Source organism: Mus caroli, unplaced genomic scaffold, assembly GCF_978045245.1.
Source record: "Mus caroli unplaced genomic scaffold, Mus_caroli_1 scaffold_5, whole genome shotgun sequence".
In the NCBI taxonomy this organism is placed as follows: Eukaryota; Metazoa; Chordata; class Mammalia; order Rodentia; family Muridae; genus Mus; species Mus caroli.
In genome coordinates this window covers 144,153,897-144,180,152 of record NW_028227260.1, presented here as the reverse complement: position 1 = coordinate 144,180,152, position 26,256 = coordinate 144,153,897, and the positions used below count along the sequence as shown (strand labels likewise).

The window sequence follows — 26,256 nt, the reverse complement described above, 5'->3', positions numbered from 1 at the left end:
TAGAAGAATGTAAATTGATCCATTCTTATCTCCTTGTACAAAGCTCAAGTCTAAGTTGATCAAGGAACTCCACATAAAATCAGAGACAATGAAATTTACAGAGGAGAAAGTGAGGAAAAGCCTCAAAGATATGGGCACAAGGGAAAAATTCCTGAATAGAACAGCAATGGCTTGTGCTGTAAGATCGAGAATTGACAAATGGGACCTCATAAAATTGCAAAGTTTCTGTAAGGGAAAAGACACTGTCAATAAGACAAAAAGGCCACCAACAAATTGGCAAAAGATCTTTACCACTCATAAATCAGATATGGGACTAATATCCAATATATATAAAGAACTCAAGAAAATGTACTCCAGAAAATCAAATAACCCTATTAAAAATGGGGAACAGAGCTAAACAAAGAATTCTTTTTTTTTTTTTAACATATGATGCTTTTTAATTAGGTTAACAATTTAGAAGTTTGTGAGGATACATCCCGTTTGTCAGGGAAAACTGAGATCGCAGGTAGCCCCGGAACTGAGGAGCAGGTTTAATCTTTGGCAAAATCTGCGAGTCCACAGCTTTCTGATCAGCCTTTCGCTGCTCTGTAATCTTGTATTTCTCCTTCTCCATGTAGAAAATCTCGAAGTCCTGATGCCTGGGCTTGCCCAGCTGCTTCTTCTTTTTTTTTTTTTTTTTTTTTTTTTAACTTTCCCACGTTAAATTTCTTTATTGAATCTTAGACACACAATTTTCATATCATACAGAGTCTAGATGTGATTCTTAGTTATTTAATTGTGTGTGTGTGTGTGTGTGTGTGTGTGTGTGTGTGTGTGTGTGTGTGATGCTGATGCAGGTTTGTTTGTGTTTGTTAGTGCTCTTGTGCATCAGTTCAGGCATGTGTGCCTTAGTGTGCACACGGAGGTCACAGGACAGCCTTAGGTGTCGAGGCTGAGGTTTGTTGCTGGAAGGTTTGCTGTTGGTAGTTCGCTAGCTTTCCTATGAGTTTCTGGCGGATTCTCCTGTGTTTGCTCCCTTCTTGCTATGGAAGTGCTGGGATTCCAGATGAATAGGACTTTGTGAGGATTCTACAGATCCAGACGATTGTCCTCATGCGTGAATGGCTACCGCCTTATCCTCTGAGCTCTCCCCAGCCCCAGTGGTGCTGCTTCTAAGTGGGGTTGAGCTTTTGATTTTTGCCTTTTTTTCCCTCCCTGGAATGTGATTAAATGATTGACAGATGATTTGTTTGGTGATGGCTCTGATTTTTTGTTTTTTTTTTTTTTTAATATTTTTATTACATATTTTCCTCAATTACGTTTCCAATGCTATCCCAAAAGAAAAATATGGAACGCTTCACGAATTTGCGTGTCATCCTTGCGCAGGGGCCATGCTAATCTTCTCTGTATCGTTCCAATTTTAGTATATGTGCTGCCGAAGCGAGCACCCAGCTGCTTCTTCTTGAAGTAAGTGTCATTCAGGTGTTTGGGGATTTTAACATTGCTGACACCAACTTTTGTAGAGGTGGCAATGACAAACTTCTGGTGTGTTCTGCGCAGAGGAACTCTGTTGATGACAAGAGGTCCAGTCACAAGCAGCAAGCCACTGTCCAGCTGCTTCAGGAAAACCACTCTCTTGCCCCTGTGATGTCCAATGAGGGTGATCAGGACAGTCCCGGAAATGATGCTGGAGTGTAGCCTTCTCACGTGCTGGCTGAAGTGCTTCTGGCCATGGCTCAGCAGCTTCTTCTTCAGTGGGATAATACCTAGGCATTTTTCGAAGCTTCACCACCCAGGTGCCACCATTCTTGTCCCCACCAACTGTTTTGGTGACAGTAGCAAGGACCTTCTCCTTTTTCTTCTTCTCAACCTCGGTCTTGTATTTCCCTTTGTACAAGGGCTTCCTGGAGTGCATAGAAGATTGGGAGTACCTGCCAATTCCTCTCACCAGGACAGGGTTTCGGCTGCAATAGGGCTTCACCTTCTTGAGCTTTTTAACCTTAGGGCAAACCTTTTTGGCTGCTCTGGTGGCCCAGGGACTGGAGGCAGCAGCATCACCGCCAGCCTTGTTGGCTGCAGGTTTCTTCTTCTTTGTATCAGGCGCCTTTTCACCCGCCATCTTGCAAGATGGGAAAGAGCTAAACAAAGAATTCTTATATTTTTGGTTGTGATCCTAACCTTTAACCGCTGAGCCATCGCTCCAGCCCAAAATTCTTAAAGAAGGAATACTGAATGGCTGTGAAGCACCTGAAAAAAATGTTCAAAATCCTTAATCATCAGGGAAATGCAAATCAAAACAACCCTGAGATTCCACCTCACACCAGTCAGAATGGCTAAGATCAAAAATTCAGGTGACAGCAGATGTTGGCAACGATGTGGAAAAAGAGGAACACTCCTCCAAACTTGATTGGATTGCAAGCTGGTACAACCACTCTGGAAATCAGTCTGGTGATTCCTCAGAAAATTGGACATAGTACTGCCAGGAGATCCAGCAATATCTCTCCTGGGCATACACCCAGAAGATGTTCCAACTTGTAATAATGCTCCCCTATGTTCATAGCAGCCTTATTTATAATAGCCAGAAGCTGGAAAGAACCCAGATGTCCCTCAACAGAGGAATGGATTCAGAAAATGTGGTACATTTACACAATGGAGTACTACTTAGCAATTAAAAATAATGAATTTATGAAATTCTTAGGCAAATGAATGGATCTGGAGAATATTTTCCTGAGTGAGGTAACCTAATCCCAAAAGAACACAGATGATATGACCTCACTGATAAGCAGATATTAACCCAGAAACTTAGAATACCCACGATACGATTTGCAAAACACATGAAACTTAAGAAGAAGGAAGACCAGAGTGTGGATACATCATTCCTTCTTAGAATGGGAAATAAAATACCCATGGAGGGAGTTACAGAGACAAAGTTTGGAGCTGAGATGGAAGGAAGGACTATCCAGAGACTGTCCCAGCTGGGAATCCTTCCCATATATAACCACCAAACCCAGACACTATTGCATATGCCAGCAAGATTTAGCTGACAGGACCCTGATATAGCTATCTCTTGAGAGGCTATGCCAGTGCCTGGCAAATACAGAAGTAGATGCTCACAGTCATCTATTGGGTGGAACACAGGGCCCCTAATGAAGGAGATAGAAAAAGTAACCAAGGAGCTAAAGGGGTCTTCTACCCTATAGGAGGATCAACAATGTGAACTAACCAGTACTCTCCAGAACTGTGTCTCTAGTAATGTATGTAGCAGAGGATGTCCTAGTCAGCCATCAATGCGAGGCGAGGTCCTTGGTCTTGTGAAGATCATATGCTCCCAGTACAGGGGAATGCTGGAGCCAGGAAGCAGGAGTGGGTGGGTTGGGAAGCAGGGCATGGGGATGGTATAGGGAACTTTTGGGATAGCATTTGAAATGTAAATGAAGAAAATATGTAATAAAAAACAAAATAAAAAATAAATTGAACAATTAAAACAAAAACAAAAACAAAAAGTAGATCTACCTGAAGACCCAGCTAAACCACTCTTCGGAATATAACCAAAAGATACCCCACCATGCCACAGGGGAACGTGTTCCACTATGTTCATTATGGCATTATTTTGATAGCCAGAAGCTCAAAACAGCCAATATGTCCCATGATATAAGAATGGATACAGAAAATGTGGTTTATTTACATAATGGAATACTACTCAGCTATTAAGAATGCGGACATCCTGAGTGGTGCAGGCAAATGCATGGAACTAGAAAATATCATCATGAGTGAGGTAACTTAGACCCAACAGGGCATGCATGGTATGTACTCATTAATAAATGGATATTAGCAAAAAAAAAGTACAGAATACCCAAGATACAGTAGAGAATACCCAAGATACTGTCCACAGGACTCAAAAATGTCAACAAGCTGAAGTGACCATGTAAGGATGCCTCAGTCCCACTTGGGAGAGAGAACAAATCTATCACATGTGGGGAGAGACAGAGAGACCTGGAAGGAAAGTGGATGGGGGGAGGGAGTAGGGGGAAGAGGGCAACATGATCTGGGTAGGGAAAAGGACTGTAGTCGTGAGGGCTAGCAGAAAGAATGGAAACAGACAACCTAAGGAGATAGGAAGTTGTGGGAGCCCTCTAAAATGCACAAGAGACCTCATAGTTGAGAGACTCTCAGGACTCAAAGGGAGGAACCTTAGATGAAATTATGGAGAGGGAACTTATAGAGCCCACATCCAGCAGGAAAACACGACATCAGGTGAAGAATGGGGTTGCCATCCCACAGTCACAACTCTGTGACTATCCTGTCTGAAAGAATTACAGGGATGGAAATGGAGTGGAGCCTTCAGGTCCAGCGACAGGCCCAAAGTAGGATTCAGCTCAAGGGGAGGTCCTAAGGGCCTGACACTATTACTGAGTCTGTGGAGTGCTCAAAAAAAGACCTAGCAATATTGTACTCAAGAAGACCCAACAAGCAGCTGAAAGAGTCAGTTGCAGATATTTATCACCAGCCAATGGACAGAAGCAGCTGACCCCTGTTGTTGAACTAGGGAAGGCTGAAAGAAGCTAAGGAGAAACCCTGTAGGAGGACCAGCAGTCTCATTTAATCTGGACCCCTAAAGTCTCTCAAACACTGGATCACCAAACAGAGAGCATGCATACACCAGCTGATATGAGACCCCCAATAGACATACAGTAGAGGTCTTCCAGGTCTGTGTTCATTCAGGGATGATGCACCTGACCATCAAGAGACTGGAGGTCCCAGGGAGTTTAGAGGTCAGGTGTGGTGGTGGGGTGGGGAGGAGGTACAGGATGTGGACCAGTTGGAAGGTAAACAGGGAATAAAATATGGAGTGTAAAAAATAATTAATAAAAAAAGAGGAAAAAAGAAATTAAATACTTTTTAGAATTCAATGAAAATTAAACCACACACACTCAGACACAATGAAAGCAGTGCTAAGAGGAAAACTCGTAGCTCTGAATGCCTCCAAAAAGAAACTGGAGAGAGCATACCCGCGCAGCTTCTCAGCACATCTGAAAGCTCTAGAACAAAAAGAAGCAAATATACCCAAAAAGAGTAGATAGCAGGAAATAATCAAACTCAGGGCTGAAATCAACCAAATAGAAACACACAGAACTAAACAAAGAATCAACAAAACCAGGAAGTGGTTCTTTGAGAAAACCAACAAGATAGATAAACCCTTAGCCAGACTAACCAGAGGGCACAGAGATAGTATCCAAAATAACAGTCCACTAAAATCAAGGACTAGACAGTGCTGCCCACTTTCTCACTACCTATTCAATATAGTACTTGAAGTCCTTAGCCAGAGCAATTAGACAAGAAGGGTCAAATTGGAATGGAAGATGTCAAAATTTCACTATTTGCAGATGATATGATAGTATACTTAAGTGACCCACAAAATTCCACCAGAGATCTCTTAAACATGTTAAACAGCTTCAGCAAAGTTTCTGGATATAAAATTACCTCAAACAAATCTTTGGCCTTCCTTTATTCAAAGGATAAACAGGCTATGAAAGAAATTAGGGGAATGAATCATAAATATCTGTATTTTTCCATTGGTCTTTTGGAGGTTGTTACCATAAGTTGAGGACTACTGAGGTAAGGTTGTGGATGAGCTTAGACCATCTTCTATCTCTGTCTCACCTTGAAGCATGTAAATATGAGATGCATCTGTAGGAGTGTTATCTGTCCAATACTAGGAAATATTGGTTCTCTAAAGAAATTATCCTTCTGTTTCCTGCTGAACATGGAGTCTTTTTCAGGTTTTAATTGGATATAGCTGTCTTGACTTGGGTTTGGCTTCTTTCAAAGTAGATCCAGAGACTATCCTGAGCTTTTGTCCCCGCCGGCAAGAACACACTCAGGACAACCGGAATCTTCTGTGGCAAAGCTTTATTGCTTACTTCTCAGGAAGATCCCGACCCCAGAAAATGGAGTCCCTTATATAGCACTCAGCCATGACGTTTCAGCACCTGATGTGGCGTGACAGCTCTTGATTCGTTGCTCGCTCATCACACCACTATTACACCCCGAGAATGGGCAGTGACTAGGAGTGAGTTCACTCTCGCACTTGTTCACAAGGCTTGTTTCCTAGTTTGTCACAGCGGAGGCCAGCGCCATCTTATAATGGTGATTGCTCGCAGCACGCGCACGGCTCTCCACAGCGATTGCTCGCTGCACGCTCTCCACATCTCCCCCTTTTTATTTTATTAAATTGAGGCTGGACTAGGTCTGTGTAATTATGCCCATCCCCTGTGGCTCCTGTCTTAGGTCGTTCCTCCAATGTCACAGCTTTTCCTGTCAGAGGGTAACCCTATCGCCACTGGGCCCCGTGTCTTAGGATGATCTGTGCATGAGGAAAGTTGCCTGTCCCTGGATACCGCAGTGCTATGTGACAGTAACTACTAAATGACCTAGGGCGAACTCTACAAAAGAGGCCAGCCACCAATGTCAACTAATTTTTGAGCATAGATAGCCAGATTTCGGGGGAGGCGCCTTGCTCAATGGCAGCAAGTGCTTGAGCTATCACAACCTTGTCACGTGTTTGTTGGGTTCTGAGCTTGCAAACCAACCAGAGCATGAACACAAGTCCACAGCAGGTGGCAACACCAAATAAACCCACCCCCACCCATTCCTTAAAATAAGAAAATGCAGATGAAATCCAGGAGGAGAGGCCCTCTGTCAATGACAGGTCCACTCGCGTTGAGTTGATCTTTAAAACTGCCACCCTCAGGGCCTCAAGAGTCTCATCGAATCCCTCAGACCAATTTCCTGCAAGATACAAGGAAAGCTGTCTAGACAGATTAGCTGCATAAGTAAAATTTTCATATTGGACACTGGTAATACACAGGGCTTCCAGTTTTCTTTCACAACCCAACTGGGCCATCTGGTATAGAACTCCTATCTGTTCTTCTGCCAGGTCAAGGCGCTGATTCAATATCATCAGCCCTCCCTTTAACTTGGTACTAGCAGAAGTTTGGACAGTGATGGCATCAGCCAGATCTGCTGAAAGCTGATTTAATTTTGTGCCTGATTGAACCGTACTAACCATAGCATACCCTGCAGCTGTAGCAGCAGCTGCACTAGCTGAAATTGCTATGATCACGGCAGCAGTAATTCCAAAATCTCTTTTTTGTAGAAACAGGGATAAGGTGGGGACGTTCTTTGTCTGAAAAGTTAGGTGGTAGAAATGTACCATTAACCCAAATTGCCTCCTGCCAAAAGGTCAGATTTGTAAAGGTTATATCTGCATTGGAAGTATCTTGGGTTGTGCTTACCCAACCTCCTCGGTGCTCATTAAACTTCCCCCAAACTCGAGCTGTGAGGTTGATACATTTTCCTGGTCCATTAATTTGAAAACATAAAGAACCCTGTTCTAATAAAGAGCGATTTTCCCCTAATGGTGCTCAGGTGGGATCATAGGGTAGATATGGCAAATCTAATGTTTTATTAGTAGTAAAGAATTTTGGAAAAACTATAGCATTATGGCGAACTGGCATTGGTTTAGGGAAAGTCGAGAGAATGGCCCATCTCTGTTCGCCCCTCATACTAGGAACCTGAGACAAGTTCAGCATTGTCAGGATCAGGAGCAGTCCTCGGGAGGTCAGCATCTTCTGCACCATCCTTGATGAATATCTTGCGGGTGAGTCATTCCGGCAGCCAAAATGGGTTGTCTTCACTCTGTGGAAAAACACAAACAGCTCCCCTGGATCTTATCAAAATAGGATCCGGGCCTTTCCACAGACCAGTTAAGACATCCTTCCATTTGACCATTTCTTTTGGTCTATCAGGGTCTGAGCTATGTCGATCAGCTGCAGAGCGACCTTGCTCGTCAAGATTCAAAAAATTGAGTGTAAAGAGTGCCATAGATACAGCTACTCTTGGCACTGAGGGCAGAGTCTCATCAACTCCCCCTTTTTGTTTTATAAGATAAGACTTAAGTGTACGGTGAGCACGTTCCACAATGCCTTGTCCTTGAGGATTATAAGGAAGGCCAGTCAAGTGAGTGACATCCATTTGATGACAAAATTGCTGAAATTTAGTAGAGGTATATGCTGGCCCATTATCAGTTTTAAGAATTGTGGGCTTGCCCCAAGCACTCCATGCTTCTAAACAGTGCTGTATAACATGAGAGGCTTTCTCACCTGTTAAAGGTGTAGCAAACATAACACCAGAGCAGGTGTCAATGGAAACATGTAAATATTGATTTCTTCCAAAGGAGGAAATATGAGTGACATCCATTTGCCAGACCTGTAATGGTCTGATGCCTCGGGGGTTTACCCCTACATGAGGAGTAGGCAGAAATTGACAACAGTTTTGACATTGGGTGACAATGTCACGAGCTTCTTTCCTAGTTAAAGTGAAACGGCAGCGTAATGTTTCAGCCATCACGTGGAAGCATTTATGAAACTCCCTTGCAGCCTCTGACTGCGAGGACAGAGCAGCAGCCACGATTCTAGTAGCTTTGTCTGCCAAGTCATTTCCATGAGACATGGGGCCAGGAAGGCCAGAATGAGCCCTAACATGAGTAATATACACAAGATGTCTTCTATGTAACAAGGCTGACTGAATTTGCTGAAAAATGTGAGCAAGCTTGCTAGAGGGTCTAATTAAGCCAGCAACTTCAAGCATATTAACTGCATTGACCACATATGAAGAGTCAGATACAATATTGAGCGGTCCCGGAAAAGTTTCAAGGACTTCTAGAACTACCAAACACTCTACAACCTGGGGTGATGTCTCATTATATTGTTTAGATGTTACTTGGCCATTTACTACATATGCACCTATGCCAGATTTGGATCCATCTGTATATACTACTACCCCATCCAGAAGTGGGTGTTTGGCTGTTATTACTGGAAACACTATGGCTTGGCTTAAGGCAAATTGTAAAATTGGATGTTTTGGATAATGATTATCAATTTGTCCTGAATAAGAGGCAACCAAGACTGCCCAATCGTTAGTTGTTGCTGCCAGGGTTTGAACTTGAGCAGAAGTATAAGGTACAATTAGCATATGAGGTTCTTTCCCAAAATAAGTAATAGCTGCTTTTATCCCCCTAAGTGCAAGTTGAACAATTGCATTAGGATACCACTCAATGATTTTTGCAGGGGAAGCATTAGGATGGACCCACAATAAGAGTCCTTTTTGCCATAAGAATGCTGTTGGTAACTGTGCAGTTTTTAATATGCACAATTCAAATGATTTTGACTCCTCAATGCGTTGTAATTGAGCATCTTGTAAGGCCTTTTCTATCGTTTTTAAAGCTTGACATGCAGCTGGGGTAAGTGCTCTGTGGGAGGAGATGTGGGTATCTCCCTCTAATATGTCAAATAAGGGCTTTAATTCTGCTGATGGAATTTTCAAAAATGGTCTTAGCCAATTAATATCTCGTAGCAATTTTTGGAAATCATTCAAGGTATGTAGTTGATCTTTGCGAATCTCTAATTTTTGAGGAACAATTTTGTCAGGATAAATGAGTGACCCTAGGAAGGCTCCCATTCAAGCAACTTGCACCTTTTCAGTGGCCACCTGCAATCCCCATTGCCCTAACGTTTTTATTAATATAGGGTATGCATCTTGCAATAATTGTGAATTTTTATGGCAAATCAAAATGTCATCCATATAAATTATCACCTGTAATGATGGAAAATGCTCTCTAACTGACTTAAGTGCCAATTGCACATACAGTTGACACATGGTGGGACTATTTGCCATCCCCTGAGGTAGGACCTTCCATTGGTATCTTTGATCCGGTTCTAAATGATTAATGGCTGGGATGGTAAATGCAAATCTTTGCCTATCTTGAGGGCATAAAGGTATAGAGAAAAAGCAATCTTTAATATCTATAATTATAATTTCCCAATTTTTGGGTAAGGCAGAAAGCAATGGTAGCCCTCGCTGAACTGGTCCAAATAGACGCATTTGTGCATTAATAGCTCTAAGATCATGTAATAAGCGCCATTTGCCAGATTTTTTTTAATTACGAAAATAGGTGTATTCCAGGGTGAGGTAGAGGGCTCTAAATGACCCAAGCATAGCTGTTCAGAAATTAGTTTTGTAGCTGCTTCTAACTTTTCAGAGGAGAGAGGCCATTGAGGAACCCATACAACTTCCTCTGTAAGCCATGGTATGGGCATGGAGCCCTCAACGGCCCCTAGAAAAAACCCAAACCTTGTCTCCCATTATTACCTTTTTGAGGGATAGGTTCAAGTTTACCCTGCTCTCCTTTCCCTAATCCCCTTCCTTCTTTATAGCCCATTTTCTTCATTATTTGAACAGCTTGTGGCGAGTATTCATTAGTCAAAGTCAGTCCTAGTGCCTGTAAGATGTCTCTCCCCCAGAGATTTACTGGGAGTGGTAAAACATAGGGAGTGAATCGTCGTGTTTGACCTTCAGGAGCTGTCCAGCTCAAAGAACGGGAACTAATAGTGGGACAGGACTGATAACCTAAACCTTGCAAAGAACGTGATGACTGAGTAACGGGCCAAGTTTTTGGCCACCATTGGGAAGACAGGATACTTTTATCTGCTCCTGTGTCTAAAATCCCTTTAAATTGTTTTCCTTCTATAACTAATTCTAAGAATGGCCTGGAGTCAAGAGGCATCACTAAGTAAGCAGAATCATTCCCAGTAGAACCAATCCCTCTGGTAGTTCGAGGGACACCAGAGGAAGGAAAACAGCCATGTAGGCTTGGCAAAATTATTAACTGAGCTATTCTATCCCCTTGTGAAATAGAAAAGACACCCTGAGGACAGGAACAGAGAACTTGAATTTCCCCTTCATAGTCTTGATCTACGACTCCAGGGTGAACAATAAGACCTTGTAAGGTAAGGGAGGCCCGGCCCAATATTAGGCCAACACTCCTGGATGGCAGAGGTCCTTTATAGTCAGTAGGAATAGGCTGTACCCCCATTTGGGGCATTAGCATGAATCAGGTGGTGGTACGGAGGTCCAACCCAGCTGATCCTTCTGTTGCCCTGCGGACTGTGGGGTCCACCTTTTGCCTGTCGAGGTCCCATATGTTTTCGGGCCCTGAGACCTGAGGGCCCTGTACTGGTTTTTTGGAATGGTCTCATTATCTACTGCTTGAGGGAATCCTGGCTGCAGGGGCCTGCCTCGAATGTCCCTGACTGAACGACAATCTCTGGCCCAATGATATCCTTTTCCACACTTAGTACACAGTCCTGGTGCTCTCCTTTTGACAAGGGCTCTACAGTCCTTTTTTAAGTGTCCCGGTTTGCCACAATTATAGCAGATTTTGAGCTCAGCCATGTCAGGGCGTTTTTGCCCTTGTAGAATGGCAGCTGCTAAACCTGCATTAGTGAGTGGCCCTCCAAGCTCACGGCAAACCTTCAACCAGTCCTGCAGTCCCTTGCTCTTTCTAGGTGTAATAGCTGCCCTGCATTCCTGGGTAGCCTGTTCATAGATCAACTGTTCAATTAAAGGCATAGCTGTCTCTGGATCCCCCAAAATTCTCCCTGCCGCTTCTGTCATTCTAGCCACAAAATCTGAGAATGACTCCTGTGCACCCTGGGTGATCTTGGTCAAATGCCCACTTGCCTCTCCCTTCTTAGAGAGTGCCTTCCATGCCTTAATTGCAGCAGCTGAGATCTGAGCATAAGCTCCCCAATGGTAATTTGTCTGGTTATTAGCGTGTTGTCCCTGACCTGTAAGCAACTCAAAAGTCCATGTTCCTTGGTCCCCTTCAACATTGGCATTGGCCCTTGCCTGTGCTTGGCAGGAGTCTTGCCACAAAGCTTTCCATTCTAAATACATTCCCATGTTAGGAGATGCGGCTTTTACTACGGTCATCCAATCGCCAGGGGTCATTGCCAGAGTCGCAAGCCTTTCGACTTGGGCTACAGTAAAGTTGGCATTGACTCCATAGTTACGAACTGACTCTGCTAATTCTTTAATCTGTATATACTCCACTGGGGCATGAATGCGTCCACCCTCTGCGCCTTCGAAGACTGGGAACGCTTGCTGCACTTTTCTCTGTTCCTCTTTTGAAATGAATGAGTCTGATTGATACCTCTGCCCTACGTGCAGAGGTGTACTAGGACCCAGAGGTTTCGGATCTGAAGATCGCATAGTGATTTGACATTTGTCTCTAGCTACTTTTGCTTTCTTTATGTTATTCTGTGACTGATTAGCTCTTCTTTCATCTGGCTGGTATCTTTCTTCCTCTAAGTCTGTTTCCTCAGAGGAGCTAAGTTCCTTATCCAATTGTGAGCTACTGACAGCTAGTGCCTTAAACTCATCTAATGGCGGTTAGAGGCTCCTTTCCTTATGTGCCTCTCCAGTTCTTTCTCTCTTCTTCTCTCCCTTTCCATCCCTTTTTCTAATCTCTCCCAAGGCATTCTTTCCTTTATATCTCTTTTCCTCGGGCTCAAGGCCCGTGGAAAGGCCTAAATTCTTCGGTGCACCTTGTTTCGTCCCAACTTTCAATCTCTCTCCCCACTCTGCCTCTGATAGACTGTCTTGAATTTCGTCCAAAATCTTCTGCCCTGCTTCTACCATTTGCTCACAATCCTCATCTGTTAAGCACGATCTCACCAATTTCCATAATGGCATGATCCCTGCTTTAAGTTTGCCGTTCTGCTGTTCCCTAACTAGATCTCTTTTCAGTTTGTCCCAAGAAGTGACAGTTAACGAACCTGAGCAAGCATACCATGGTGCCACATGGTCTACCTCCCTGACAAATGCCTCTATACTCTTAGTGGCGATTTTTAGGCCACACTGCTTCAGGACCGACCTTAACGCCACTACTACAGAGTGAGAAATTCCCATACTGCCGCTATCCAGTCCTGACCTTGACTGAAACTAATCGCTGTCCAGGCACTGTCCAGGTGCTGTCTGAGCCTGACTGCGACTGGGAACCAGTCAGCAGTTCCAGAGGTGGAAGCAAAACTAAACTGAAAGGGAAAGTGCGATCGCTGTGCAAACAATCAAAAGGGCATCTAACTCTGGAGAAATTTCAAGACAATACTTACCTTGCAGAGCTGTAGTGTCCCGCAGTTCTGGTTCCGCCCCGCGAAGGAGGAATCTTCCTTGCGCAGGTGTGATGGTATAAAGTTCCCGGGTCTTTGGAGCCACTTATCCTGAGCTTTTGTCCCCGCCGGCAAGAACACACTCAGGACAACCGGAATCTTCTGCGGCAAAGCTTTATTGTTTACTTCTCAGGAAGATCCCGACCCCAGAAAATGGAGTCCCTTATATAGCACTCAGCCATGACGTTTCAGCACCTGATGTGGCGTGACAGCTCTTGATTCGTTGCTCGCTCATCACACCACTATTACACCCTGAGAATGGGCAGTGACTAGGAGTGAGTTCACTCTCGCACTTGCGCACAAGGCTTGTTTACTAGTTTGTCACAGTGGAGGCCAGCGCCATCTTATAATTGTGATTGCTCGCGGCACGTGCACGGCTCTCCACAGTGATTGCTCGCTGCATGCTCTCCACAAGAGACATAGACTTGAGAATAAGTGGTTTATTGGAGAGCTACAGGGAACACAAGCTGGGAAATAAATGAATTAAAGAAACCACAAAGTAGAATGGTACTAGTCCACTTACTACACTGAGTGACCACCACTTAATTCCAGTGGCAAATGATAGCAACTAGTAAATGTATTCCTAAGAATAATCTCCCTTGAGGGGCAAAGAGGTTTTTTTTCTATATCATGTCTTGAGTGGGATTGATCAGGGAAGTATTAATTTCTGATTTTTCCAGCATGACATTTGTTTGAACATGGTGACATTGTATGGTTCTAGAAATAGCCTCTTGATCTAGATATATGAATATCAGCAGGTAAAAATCACTTTGAATGCAATGAACTAAACATGAGAGAGTCATTGACAACACATGCCATTTGCAGGATTGTGTTCACCAGTACAATTGTCTCTACCCAATTGCTACTTTGCCTCCACACTCATAGCCACACAGAATCTGTTTGATAAAGGCAGCATGGATGTGTAAAAGGTCATAGCACTGCTGCATAATTATAGTTATGAATAATAGCCTTTGTAGTAAAAGGTAGGAGTGAATCCTGATACACTGTTAAAGACATGGAGGTAGGGGAGACAATTATCAGAGGATCCATTTATCCAACATATTAGTTGTGGGACGCCTGACTCGCCAGCAAGTAAGACGCCACAGCAGGATCCTTCTGCAACACGTTTATTTGGCTGCTCATTGACTGTGTAGGCGAAAGACCCCGAGCCCTGGGCCTCTCACTCTTATATACTATCAGTTCCCATCCACTCACAGCAGGCCATATCACCTCACCAGGTACGCAGCTTCAGTTAATCAGGGCAGCAGGGGCATATCTCCACCAAAATGGCTTCGCCAGTAACCTGGTACACCTGCGCAGCTCTCACGATGTTTGTGGCTAGATGTATGAGGAAGTCAGGTGCAAGTCATAAGACTTAGCTGCAGTCCCTGGTGCCTTTGGAACTGCCGCCACACCCGCTCCTCACAATTAGTAATTAACCAATGACTTATACCTATGACTCTGAGCTGTCTATCCAAAGTCCAAGGTCCACTTAAGGGAAAGGAGAGAAGCCAGATAGAAACTATCATACATTACACAATATTTCTGTTTATCATGGACCTGGTTGCAAAAGACTCCCAGTTACTCTAACTCTATTGAAAAATAAGAGCTCCAAAGTGCTGTCATTTTCCAGTGAGTTTCAGATCACTCAGTGTTCTTATGCACTCCTTCTCTACTTAGGTCTTATCAGGTTTGCATATCTGATTCAGGCTGAGAATATGCCTTACTCTACATTAGAACCCTCAGCATGATTCCATGGATCCAGGAGTCCACACAGATACAGGTTATAAAAATAAAGCAAGAAGAAAGCATTTTCGGTGCCACCCAGTGTTGAATTATTTACTTCCAGCTCTAGGATTCAGAGAACTAGTGCTTTCTAAGCCTTGAATTTTACTGCAATACAAAGAAAGAAAATAAGTAAATAAGGAGAGAGAAGAAATAAATCCAGCAGAATACTTCTGCATATGAAATGTCCTTTGAAATGTAGCTTTTTGCTGAAATATCACATCATTTAGTACTAATATGCTACAACTATGGCGAAATACTGGAGAGATATACAATTTTGCAGTAATGCATTTGTGGCTATTTATTTAAGCAGAAAATAAAAAAAATGAACTTGCAGGAATCTATTTAATTAAGTAACCCCCAATTTATAAATTGACTTCAAGAAAATGTCATCAGTTCTTGATCTTACAGCACAAGCCATTGCTGTTCTGTTTAGGAATTTTTCCCCTGTGCCCATATCTTTGAGGCTTTTCCCCACTTTCTCCTCTATTAATTTCAGTGTCTCTGGTTTTACGTGGAGGTCTTTGATCCACTTATACTTGAGCTTTGTACAAGGAGATAAGAATGGATCAATTCGCATTCTTCTACTGGAAGAGAGGCCCCTTGGTATTGCAAACTTTATATGTCCCAGTACAGGGGAATGCCAGGGCCAAGGAGTGGGAGTGGGTGGATAGGGGATCAGGGTGAGGGGAGGGTATAGGGAACTTTCCGGATAGCATTTGAAATGTAAATAAAGAAAAAAAAAGATAATGTCATCAGGTATTATGTAGAAAATAATCACAAATACAGGTAATTAAAATGAGGATTTCTGCATTTCCTTTCAAGTAAGAATGGGAAAAATGGATATAATTGTTTGGGAGATATTTTTATGGTCATAAAAGAATTTTTCAACTGTTTGCTTACTTTGTGTTACAGAGAGTGCTCAGGAACATTCTCCATGCTTTTTTTGAGAGGCTATAATCATCTCATAACATAAATTAAAGTCCTTTTCTTTTGTTTCCTGTATTTATTTAGAAGGATGATTTCTTCCCAGCCCCTTTGGCCACCTTGTCTTTCTTACAATTTGTTATGTACTAGTTTATGTTGAGACAAGATATCAGGCTTGCCTTGACCTCACCATCCTCCTTCAGCCTCCTGTACACTAGTGTTCTTCCATGGAAAAAGATTTTAAAGAGCCGTTTTAATATAGGTTTTAAATGAGTAACTTTATTAAGTATATACAAAACAAAATAACAAGTAATGGAGTAATAGAAGCAGCAGATAACAAAACATTATTTAAGAAGGTGCTTATAACATCCAACAGGGATGACTAGAATAGAGTGTTATGAGAGTAAGTAAAGCTAACATCATCAAATGATGGACTTACAACATCCAGAGAAGATAAACAGGGAGGCCTACTAAAAAAAGTCTGCTGGAGTTCTTGATTGATCCCAAGGAAAAGCTGAGTATTCTACCCATGGATGAACTTCTGAATTCTTGCATTCACTACAGGCATTTTTACACCATTGGCTCAGCAATACTAAACTCTATTAGAAATTGGTTGAGTTCTAGCTGCTCTCAAGGAAGTAATATTTTTCATACCTTTAGCTATTTGCTTTTCTCCTTGTCACATAGACAAGTTTGAGCCTGCACCAAGCAAGGTTATCAGAGGACACTTGAATTTGAGATAAGAGGTTCCATTTTGTACTCAAAGTAAGTTCTCAATAAGCACAAAGAGTACAGGAGAATTTACCAATATAATTTGTATTACAGGGGGGGTAGTACAGGTAAACAGAACCATGTCTGGCTTGCAATTTATTTTTTTGGAACATTTAAAGGATAAAAGTTTGTGTAGTATTGTAAAAATGGCTATCTTACCAAAAGCAATCTACAAATTCAATGCAATCCCCATTAAAATTCCAACTCAATTCTTCAACAAATTAGAAAGAGCAATCTGCAAATTCATCTGGAATAACAAAAATCCTAGGATAGCAAAAACTCTTCTCAAGGATAAAAGAATGTATGGTATAATCACCATGCCTGACCTAAAGCTGTACTACAGAGCAATTGTGATAAAAACTGCATGGTACTGGTATAGCAACAGACAAGTAGACCAATGGAATAGAATTGAAGACCCAGAAATGAACCCACACACCAATGGTCACTTGATCTTTGACAAGACAGCTAAAGCCATCCAGTGGAAGAAAGACAGCATTTTCAACAAATGGTGCTGGCACAACTGGTGGTTATCATGTAGAAGAATGCAAATTGATCCATTCCTATCTCCCTGTACTAAGGTCAAATCTAAGTGGATCAAGGAACTCCACATAAAACCAGAGACACTGAAACTTATAGAGGAGAAAGTGGGGAAAAGCCTCAAAGATATGGGCACAGGTGAAAAATACCTGAATAGAACAGTAATGGCTTGTGCTGTAAGATCGAGAATTGACAAATGGGACCTCATAAAACTGCAAAGCTTCTGTAAGGCAAAAGACACCGTCAATAAGACAAAAAGGCAGCCAACAGATTGGGAAAGGATCTTTACCTATCCTAAATCAGATAGGGGACTAATATCCAATATATATAAAGAACTCAACAAGGTAAACTCCAGAAAATCAAATAACCCCATTAAAAATGACCCTCAGAGCTAAACAAAGAATTCTCACCTGAGGAATACCAAATGGCTGAGAAGCACCTGAAAAAATGTTCAGCATCCTTAATCATCAGGGAATTGCAAATCAAAACAACCCTGAGATTCCATCTCACACCAGTCAGAATGGCTAAGATAAAAAATTCAGGTGACAGCAGATGCTGGTGAAGATGTGCAGAAAGAGGAACACTCCTCCATTGTTGGTGGGATTGTAAGCTTTTACAACAACTCTGGAAATCAGTCTGGCGATTCCTCAGAAAATTGGACATAGTACTACCAGAGGATCCAGCAATACCTCTTCTGGGCATATATCCAGAAGATGTTTCAACTAATAAGAAAGAAACATGCTCCACTATGTTCATAGCAGCCTTATTTATAATAGCCAGAAGCTGGAAAGAACCCAGATGCCCCTCAACAGAGGAATGGATACAGAAAATGTGGTGCATTTACACAATGGAGTACTACTCAGCTATTAAAAACAATGAATTTATGAAATTCCTAGGCAAATGGATGGACCTGGAGGGCATCATCCTGAGTGAGGTAACCCAATCACAAAGGAACTCACACAATATGTACTCACTGATAAGTAGATATTAGCCCAGAAACATAGGATACCCAAGATATAAGATACAATTTGCTAAACGCATGGAACTCAAGAAGAACAAAGACCAAAGTTTGGACACTTTGCCCCTTCTTAGAATTGGGAACAAAACACCCATGGAAGGAGTTACAGAGACAAAGTTTGGAGCTGTGAAGAAAGGATGGACCATCTAGAGACTGCCATATCCTGGTATCCATTCCATAATCAGCTTCCAAACGCTGACACCATTGCATACACTAGCAAGATTTTGCTGAAAGGACCCTGATATAGCTGTCTCTTGTGAAACTATGCTTGGGCCTAGCAAACACAGAAGTGGATGCTCACAGTCTGCTATTAGATGGGATCACAGGGCTCCCAGTGGAGGAGCTAGAGAAAGTACCGAAGGAGGTAAAGGGATCTGCATCCCTATAGGTAGAACAACATTATGAACTAACCAGTACCCCAAAGCTCTGGACTCTAGCTGCATATGTATCAAAAGATGGCCTAGTTGACCATCACTGGAAAGAGAGGCTCATTGGACATGGAAACTTTATATGCCCCAGTACAGGGGAACACCAGGGCCAAAAAGTGGGAGTGGGTGAGTAGGGGAGTGGGGGGAGGGTATGGGGGACTTTTGGGATAGCATTGGAAATGTAAGAAAATAACTAATAAAAATATTTGTAAAAAAAGTTTGTGTAGTTACTTTAAGTCTAAAGCTCATTTTAAAAGTACCATTTAAAGTTTTCATTTTACATGTTCATTGTATACAGTATTGTGTTTCATAAGGACGTTTCATGTAGGTTTATATTGAATGTAGAACATATTTTCATTCAAAATCTTGCTTTAGAGTTTATTATACTTTCAAAATAACTATGTATTTTAAATTTGACACGTAATTTTATGTTTACCAAGTCCAAGGTGATGTCTCAATGTATGTATACACTGAGTAATGACCAAATAAGTGTGATTTGTATATGTATATCCTTAAACATTTATTTTCTTTTCATGATGATAAAGAACACGCCATGTTTTTGTGCTCAATTATACAGTGGAATGGCTGTCCTAAAAAAAAAAAAAAAAAAAAAAAAAAAAAAAAAAAAAAAGAAGGAATGTATTGTTCATTTTGAAATGATCCAAAGAAAGGATTTCAAGTGTTCCCAGTATAATCTTTTTCTTGTGTTTTTTCAGTAACTTGAATATCTGTGTCTTTTTAATTACTAAAACCATGAATGTGACTTGATCCTGATGGGAAGTCTTACACATTGTAAGTTTAGAAGGGATCTAGTCCAGTTCTCAGAGAAGAATAAACACTTTGTTATTGTCTTTTCCATGCTTCTGTCCCAATTCTCTGTCCTCTTGCCCTATCATTTAGGGAAGGTGGAGAAAATCATAGGGAAAGCAGCTCCAGTGAACATTATCCAACCCAAGAAATGTCTCCCCTCCCAACCCCCTGAATCCATGTATATCTGATTCCATCTCAATGGCCCACCAAAGTAGCCTGTCTATACATTCAACATATTAGGTAAAAGTTAGTTCACTGTGTGTCCTCAAATTTGGAACAACAGATATGACTCCATCACACTGTCACCTTTGAACGCTTCTCTTTCCATTAGAGGTCATGAGGGGAAACTTCCTTGCATATTCAGCAGAGGTTGCTCTCATAAACAGTGTCAGAAAATCTTCCTCTAGATCTTAAGTTTGATGTCAGCTTGGGGTATGTAGCCAGTTACTGTGTGAGGGACAAAAATTGAAGAACAAAACCAAAACCTATCCTCTAAATTGTAACCTCAACATTTTTCTCCATTTCTCTCCCCTTTGTAAGTTGTCAGTGACTGTCATACATCTCATACAATTGGGTCTTAGTCATTTGTTTCTGCAAATCTGAGAGGAAAGTATATGTGGAAAATCAGTTTACTTTGTATACATCAGTGTCTGTAGAAATTTGCATTTTAACATTAGGAAAAAATAGACAATGTCAAGCTTGGGAAATGCTTTCAAGTATGATCCAGCAGTAAGGTCACTGTATTTGGCTAGATGAAGGCCAGTATGTTAATAACACTTATTGGATAACCACTGTGAGCCCCTTTGATAACTATCATGTGTCAGATGATATTTCTCTTTCCTTCTTGGAAAAGACCTGAGATGTTAAAACTGAAGTCTCTTGACTAAAGACACTAATGAGTTGCTAGAACTCAAGAAACAACTCCTTTAATGTGTTATCGACTGACTAGGCCAGTTAATGAAATATGATTCAATCTGATTGTTTCTGTCTCTTAGGGCCCTGGGTTGAAATTGTTCTGAAATTTAGTACTATGTGATGTTCAGAATTGAAGATTCAAGAAATTCTTGGTCAAGGCCCTTGTTGATCACTTCAGTACTTGGCAGACTAGAAACAGAGGATTGAAGGCCTTAGGTTGGCCTGGGAAAGACAGACAGGTCATGTGAAAAGAATAGGGGTACTGGGATTTCATTCTTAGAGACATTTTGAATGTTCATGAGCTAGACTGAGTAAGAACTAACTACACTGGCAGAACATCATTTAGAGGAACCAATGCTTGAAGCTAAACTTCCTTCTGGTAAAGTCTTCCTCCTCCCTGCTTAAACATTAGCCCTATCTAGCTAGAGTTACTCAGTCCTAGAGACAAACAGTTTCTAGCTCTCAACAGAACCCAGGTTACTGTCTACAGGGGAACTCACTAGCTTAGGTTTCTACTCTCCAACTAATATAAATGTTGTATTCCTAGGTTCAAAGCTAGCCCAGTTTGCCATAACTATCTTGAAATGGTTAGGTGGCTCTATGTGCCTGAGCTTTAGTCAAGATAATAAAACAGAAAGAATTCTCTTGTCAGTTTTAAATTTGATTCCTAAAACCTCTGTCATGAAACTTTTAATATTATCTCAACCAACTTGAGGTAACTGAACCCAGCAAGTTTGAGCTTCACAAGAACAAGAAGTAAAGTTCTGTTTCAGGCAAAATATGTGTTTGTATTTATATGTTCTATAAGCTAGGGTTAACTCAATCAAAACATGCCACTCCTGAGAAAAGTTGTTTGGCTAATCTACACCTCGGGTAAGAGTTTCACAAAACATCCAAGGAATGATTGTTTGGTCTTGTAATCACAACACTCTGAAGGTCTAGGTAAGAGATTGCAAGTTCAAGCCAGCCTGGGCCACCTGGCAAAATTTTGTATCAAAAAAAAATTCACAACAAAAGCTGTAACTATGACTGAGTTCCTTAAAAAAACCTTTGGAACTCATATATGTGTTATCTTTGTATACATGTAATAATTATTCATGAGAAGATCTTCCATATAGGAAGAATGTATTAATATCTCTTTTAAAATGGCAAATATTCGAATTTTAAGAAGTGTTGAGTTCTTAAGGAGTTTGAAGAGTCATTCATGTATTAAGGCCTAAATTGTGGTTTATTGATAAATGGACAAGCTGATTTCCAGACTGGTTGTACCAGCTTGCAATCCCACCAGCAATGTGTTCTTCTTTGTCCACATCCTGGCCAGCATCTGCTGTCACCTGAGTTTTCGATTTTAGCCATTCTGACTGGTGTGAGGTGGAATCTCAGGGTTGTTTTGATTTGCAGTTCCCTGATGACTAAGGACAATGAACATTTTTTTAGATGCTTTTCAGCCATTCAGTATTCCTCAGTTGAAAATTCTTTGTTTAGTTCTGTACCCTATTTTTAATAGGGTTAATTGGTTCTCAGAAATCTAACTTTTTTAGTTCTTTGTATATATTGGATATTAGCTCTCTATCAGATGTAGGATTGGTAAAGGTATTTTCCCAATCTGTTGGTTGCCGTTTTTTACTACCTGTGCTTTGAACACCTTGTCTTCTGTTCATACTCACATTAATCACTGGAAGAATTTTAGGGCTCTGCATCCTCCCTATATACTAGCTTCTCTTACAGATCTAAGCATTGATTTTTCTGTCTTCATTTTCATTTCTGCCTCATCTCTGAAAAGAAGCTGAACTTCCCGCCAAGCATGTTATCAGTTATCAGCCAAATCCACTGATAATCTCTCACATATATCCACATATTTTGTTGGTGGTGATGTTCAAAAGCATCTTGCCCCTCATCTCAGCAGACAATGCTTTCTTGGTGACTGTTCCTTACTGGTTATTGTTTCCTCTATCAGAACTCTAAGAGCACTGGATGTGGATACTGTTCTCTTTTTTCTTCATGGAACCTCCAAGATTATTATTATTCATTCTTCACGAAGACTATACAACATTAATTGTCTTCACATTGCCAAGCTCTGTGATTGACTTTGTTTTTTACTTGGTAAGTTAGTAACATTTTACCCAGTTATTCACTTCCCCCTGTTGAGATATTTTTCATTTGACTTCTGAGCCATCACTTTCTGTTTGCTTCTCTGTTACTTACCTTACTGGTTGCTTTTTATCCTAATATGGTTCTCTCCTAATTCTGCTGACCTATGAGATTATTGGGCTTAGTCTTTAAACTTCTTTTTTTGTGTGGACAAACTCCCCCCTTTGAGATTCTCATACAGACTCATGATTTTCTTTATTCCATTAATGTTGATGAGTCCTTAAATTAAATGTCCATCTTAGACTTTCCTTAAATGTATGAATCCAAGAATCTAACTGAAATCTCAGTGGATGTACATGGTGTGTGTGTGTGTGTGTGTGTGTGTGTGTGTGTGTGTTCAAGTTAGGGTTTTAGTCACATAAGTCAAAGATTCTACCACTTAGCCATATTGTCAGTCCCTGATAACTCTTTGTGTCTGGTAATAGGCCTTTCAGCATTAATACATGGAAAACTGAGCTCCTGAGCTTTTTTTTTTTCTTTTTTCTTTTTCACCAAATCTCTTTGTCTTAAAGATTCTACCTCCCCCATAAAACTGAGCCTATGACAATTCCAATAATATAATTTTTCAAATCAAACATCAAAGGCATTCTTAATTCTTTTCTCTCTCAGCATACAGAAATTTGATCAGAATGTTTTGATATACCTTCTTACAAAACATATTGCAAAATCTGCCCATCAGATCTTACTGTTTTGCTATGACAATGCTGTAATAAGCAACTGTTTCTTATTTTATTGCTTGTAATACCTTCCAAATTGTTCTTTCTACTTTTATCCTTGCTGTTCTCATTTTTATCCCAATACAGAAGTCAAAGTACTGCTAGAAGTATGCTGGCCTGCACTCGGGACTCAAGAACTATTTATATTCAGAAAATGTTTATCAAATACTTTGTTGATCTTCTTTGCTGACTGCAAAATCTATGTATAGCCCATACTGTACATAGCAGTAGAGTCAGCATTACGGCCACCAATTTACACTACTCATCTGCATCCTTCCTCCAACACAATTTCCACTATGCTTTCTGAGTTGTGTCACAATCCTGCTCAACCACCAGCTGCTATTCTGTCCACATTTACAATGTATTCTGAATTGCTGTGACACTTGGTTCTGCATTATTTATTTCCCCATTATCCACCATCAAGGTCTGAAGTAGTCCCAGAGAACTTTATGATGATCATAGGAGAAAAATGTTGAAACTATTATGGTCACACTAGATCATAACATTCTTCTATTAAATGTCATTTATTATTTATTTATTTGCTTGTATGTGGCAGTGAAGATAGAGCCAGACATAGAGACAAACAGGCAGGGCTGGGAGAGAATATGCATATATATATATATATATATATAATGTAATACCTTCCAAATTGTTCTTTCTACTTTTATCCTTGCTCTTCTCATTTTTATCCCAATACAGAAGATCCACAAAGTATTTGATACACACACACACAAACACACACACACACACACACACATATATATATGGATACCTGTGTCTCTGCACATGTATGGAGGCCTGAAGATGGTACTGAATGATCTTTAATGTTCTATCCTATTCCTCTGAGGTAGTCTTTCTCAGAACCTGAGGGTCTTGTTTCCTTGCTGGAAGACAGCAATATTCTTGTATTTGAACCCCCAGGAAATGAATTTATGGACATGCCTAGGATGTTCAGTTGGTTATATAGGTGACATGATCCAAACTCTGGTCCTCAAGATTGAGCAGCAAAAGCTCACAATCACTGAACCAATTTTACAGATTCTGGATCTTACTGCTCTTGAATTGCTCCAGAAGAGTCAAATGGTGGATAAGCAGATTCCATACTATGGAAAGCTGCCTGAAGACATGATAGTTTCCAGAACTCTTGAACCTTAGGATTTCTTATGGTCTCTAGAAATATTTGGGACAGTTTATAATGACTACCCTATAATTAGCTTTTATTAGGGTTCTGCAATGTATTAGGCATGGGTTTACACATTTTACACAATTAACTTTACTGAATTATCTCAATAACCTGATGAGATTGACAGTATACTATAATTATCTCCATTAAAAAACAAAAGCCCTGAGAAGTAAAATGACCTCCAAAGTCACATAACTCAAATGTGGATTTAAAACTGGATTTAAAGTCAAACACTAGTCATAGACGGGTAGCAAGGGAAGCTATAGGACTGAAAACATTGAGCTGAAAACGGAAAATCTTATACTTTCTCCACTGAAGGAGAGAGAGATGGGGCAGGAACTGAGTCTATCTATTGCCCTAATTTAGTGGCACATTCTTTCCTGACATATATTTCTGTCTCTAAAATTGTGGGTAGGAGAACAATTGTCCTGTTCTCCAGTGGCTGACACTGAAAGGCTAGACACACTTTTCAACCTCTTGTGCTGGATCCTACTTTAATGGCTGCACGTCTCATATCACATCCTAAGCTTCTTGGAACTCAAAATTGAGTTATCTGACTCAGTAAAATCTATCCTTCTTACTTAAAAGGATTTGCCAAAGGGGACTCTGGGATTTCAAATATACTTAAAAGCAACAACTGTTTTGAATCACAGAATCATAAGGGATTGCATTTCTGCTGGGGAACATGCAGGATGTATTAAACAGAGAATGTTTGAAGTCCAACACTCTTTGAGTTTCATCTCACCCACCTCATCTGAAAACTATCTCAGTCATCTGATGAAGGCAAACTATAACTGCCCCCTATTCTTAGTGTTACTGTCGCCTTCTGTCTTGACATCCAGATGTTAATGCCATAGGGTAATTTTACCTACATATACTAACCTGTTTCCACTGTACTCAGGAAAAGTTGATTTCTTCACAATCTAACTGGAAGGAGAAAAGTGTTACAGTGAAAAAAAAAATCCTGTGAGCAAAAGGCCATTTCCCCCATCCTGACCACTCACACAAAAAAGGTAAAGGGAAGTTTGCCCATGGTGTTGAGCCTCTTGCTTACAGGTCTTGATCTCTTTCACTGGGGCTGTAGTAGAATGTAGTGTATGTGATTCTGCCATTAAACCAATCAACCTTTTATTCTGACTTTGCCCATTACATTCCTTGTCACTGAATGGAAAGAGTTCTTATGTGGACTAATTGAGAAAATATTAAAAAGATTGCAACAACTTCAGACCAACAAATGGAAGTTATTGTGGTTCAGTGTTATCCTGCCTGTCCCTTAACTACCCGTTGCTCTTTATTCTTTTTTAAAAATTACATATTTTGTTTTTTGAAATTATAACATAATTATTTAATTTCTCCCTTCCCTTTCCTCCCTTCAAACCCTCCCATACACCTCTCCTTGTTCTCTTTCCGACTTGTGGCCCCCTTTTAATTAACTGTTGTTACATTCTGTGTGTGTGTGTGTGTGTGTGTATGTGTGTGTTAATGCATCTCTTCTTTTGATTATACATACACTCACACACACACACATATGCATAATGTTATGAGTATATATGTTATGATGGCTGACCATTTGGTATCAGATAACCAATTGGTGTACACTTTTCCTTTTCTCCTCTTAGCATTCACTGGTTGCCTATAGTTCTTTGTGTAGGGTTCAGCCTTTGTGGGCTTTCCCCAGTACAAGTTTTTATTCTTTATTATTACAATCTTTGCTATGGTACAAATGGAAACAATTCAAAGTCTTGAGATCCTAATTTTATTCAACTTTCTTGCAACAATTTTATTACTTCTTTATATCAGAATCTGGCTATGCTGCCTCCGCTGGCCAGGAAGTCTTGCTGTCAGACAACTCTCCTTGCTGCCTTAAACTGATTTAGAATAGTTGAGACTACAGGTATACACCACTGAGGCCCCTGTCATCCCAGATTCTTGTACCCATATCAATAGCTAGCATGGAGCTCAAAAC

General features: G+C 40.9%; 1 non-coding gene and 1 pseudogene across 1 annotated transcript; both read right to left on the bottom strand.

Moving 5' to 3' along the window:
- Window positions 1-445: 445 nt before the first annotated feature.
- On the bottom strand, window positions 446-2,098 carry LOC110287075 (large ribosomal subunit protein eL6 pseudogene; annotated as a pseudogene).
- LOC115030241 (U6 spliceosomal RNA) lies at window positions 1,321-1,427 on the bottom strand. The gene has a single exon (XR_003835833.1). It is a non-coding gene; the product is annotated as a U6 spliceosomal RNA (small nuclear RNA).
- Window positions 2,099-26,256: the final 24,158 nt, after the last annotated feature.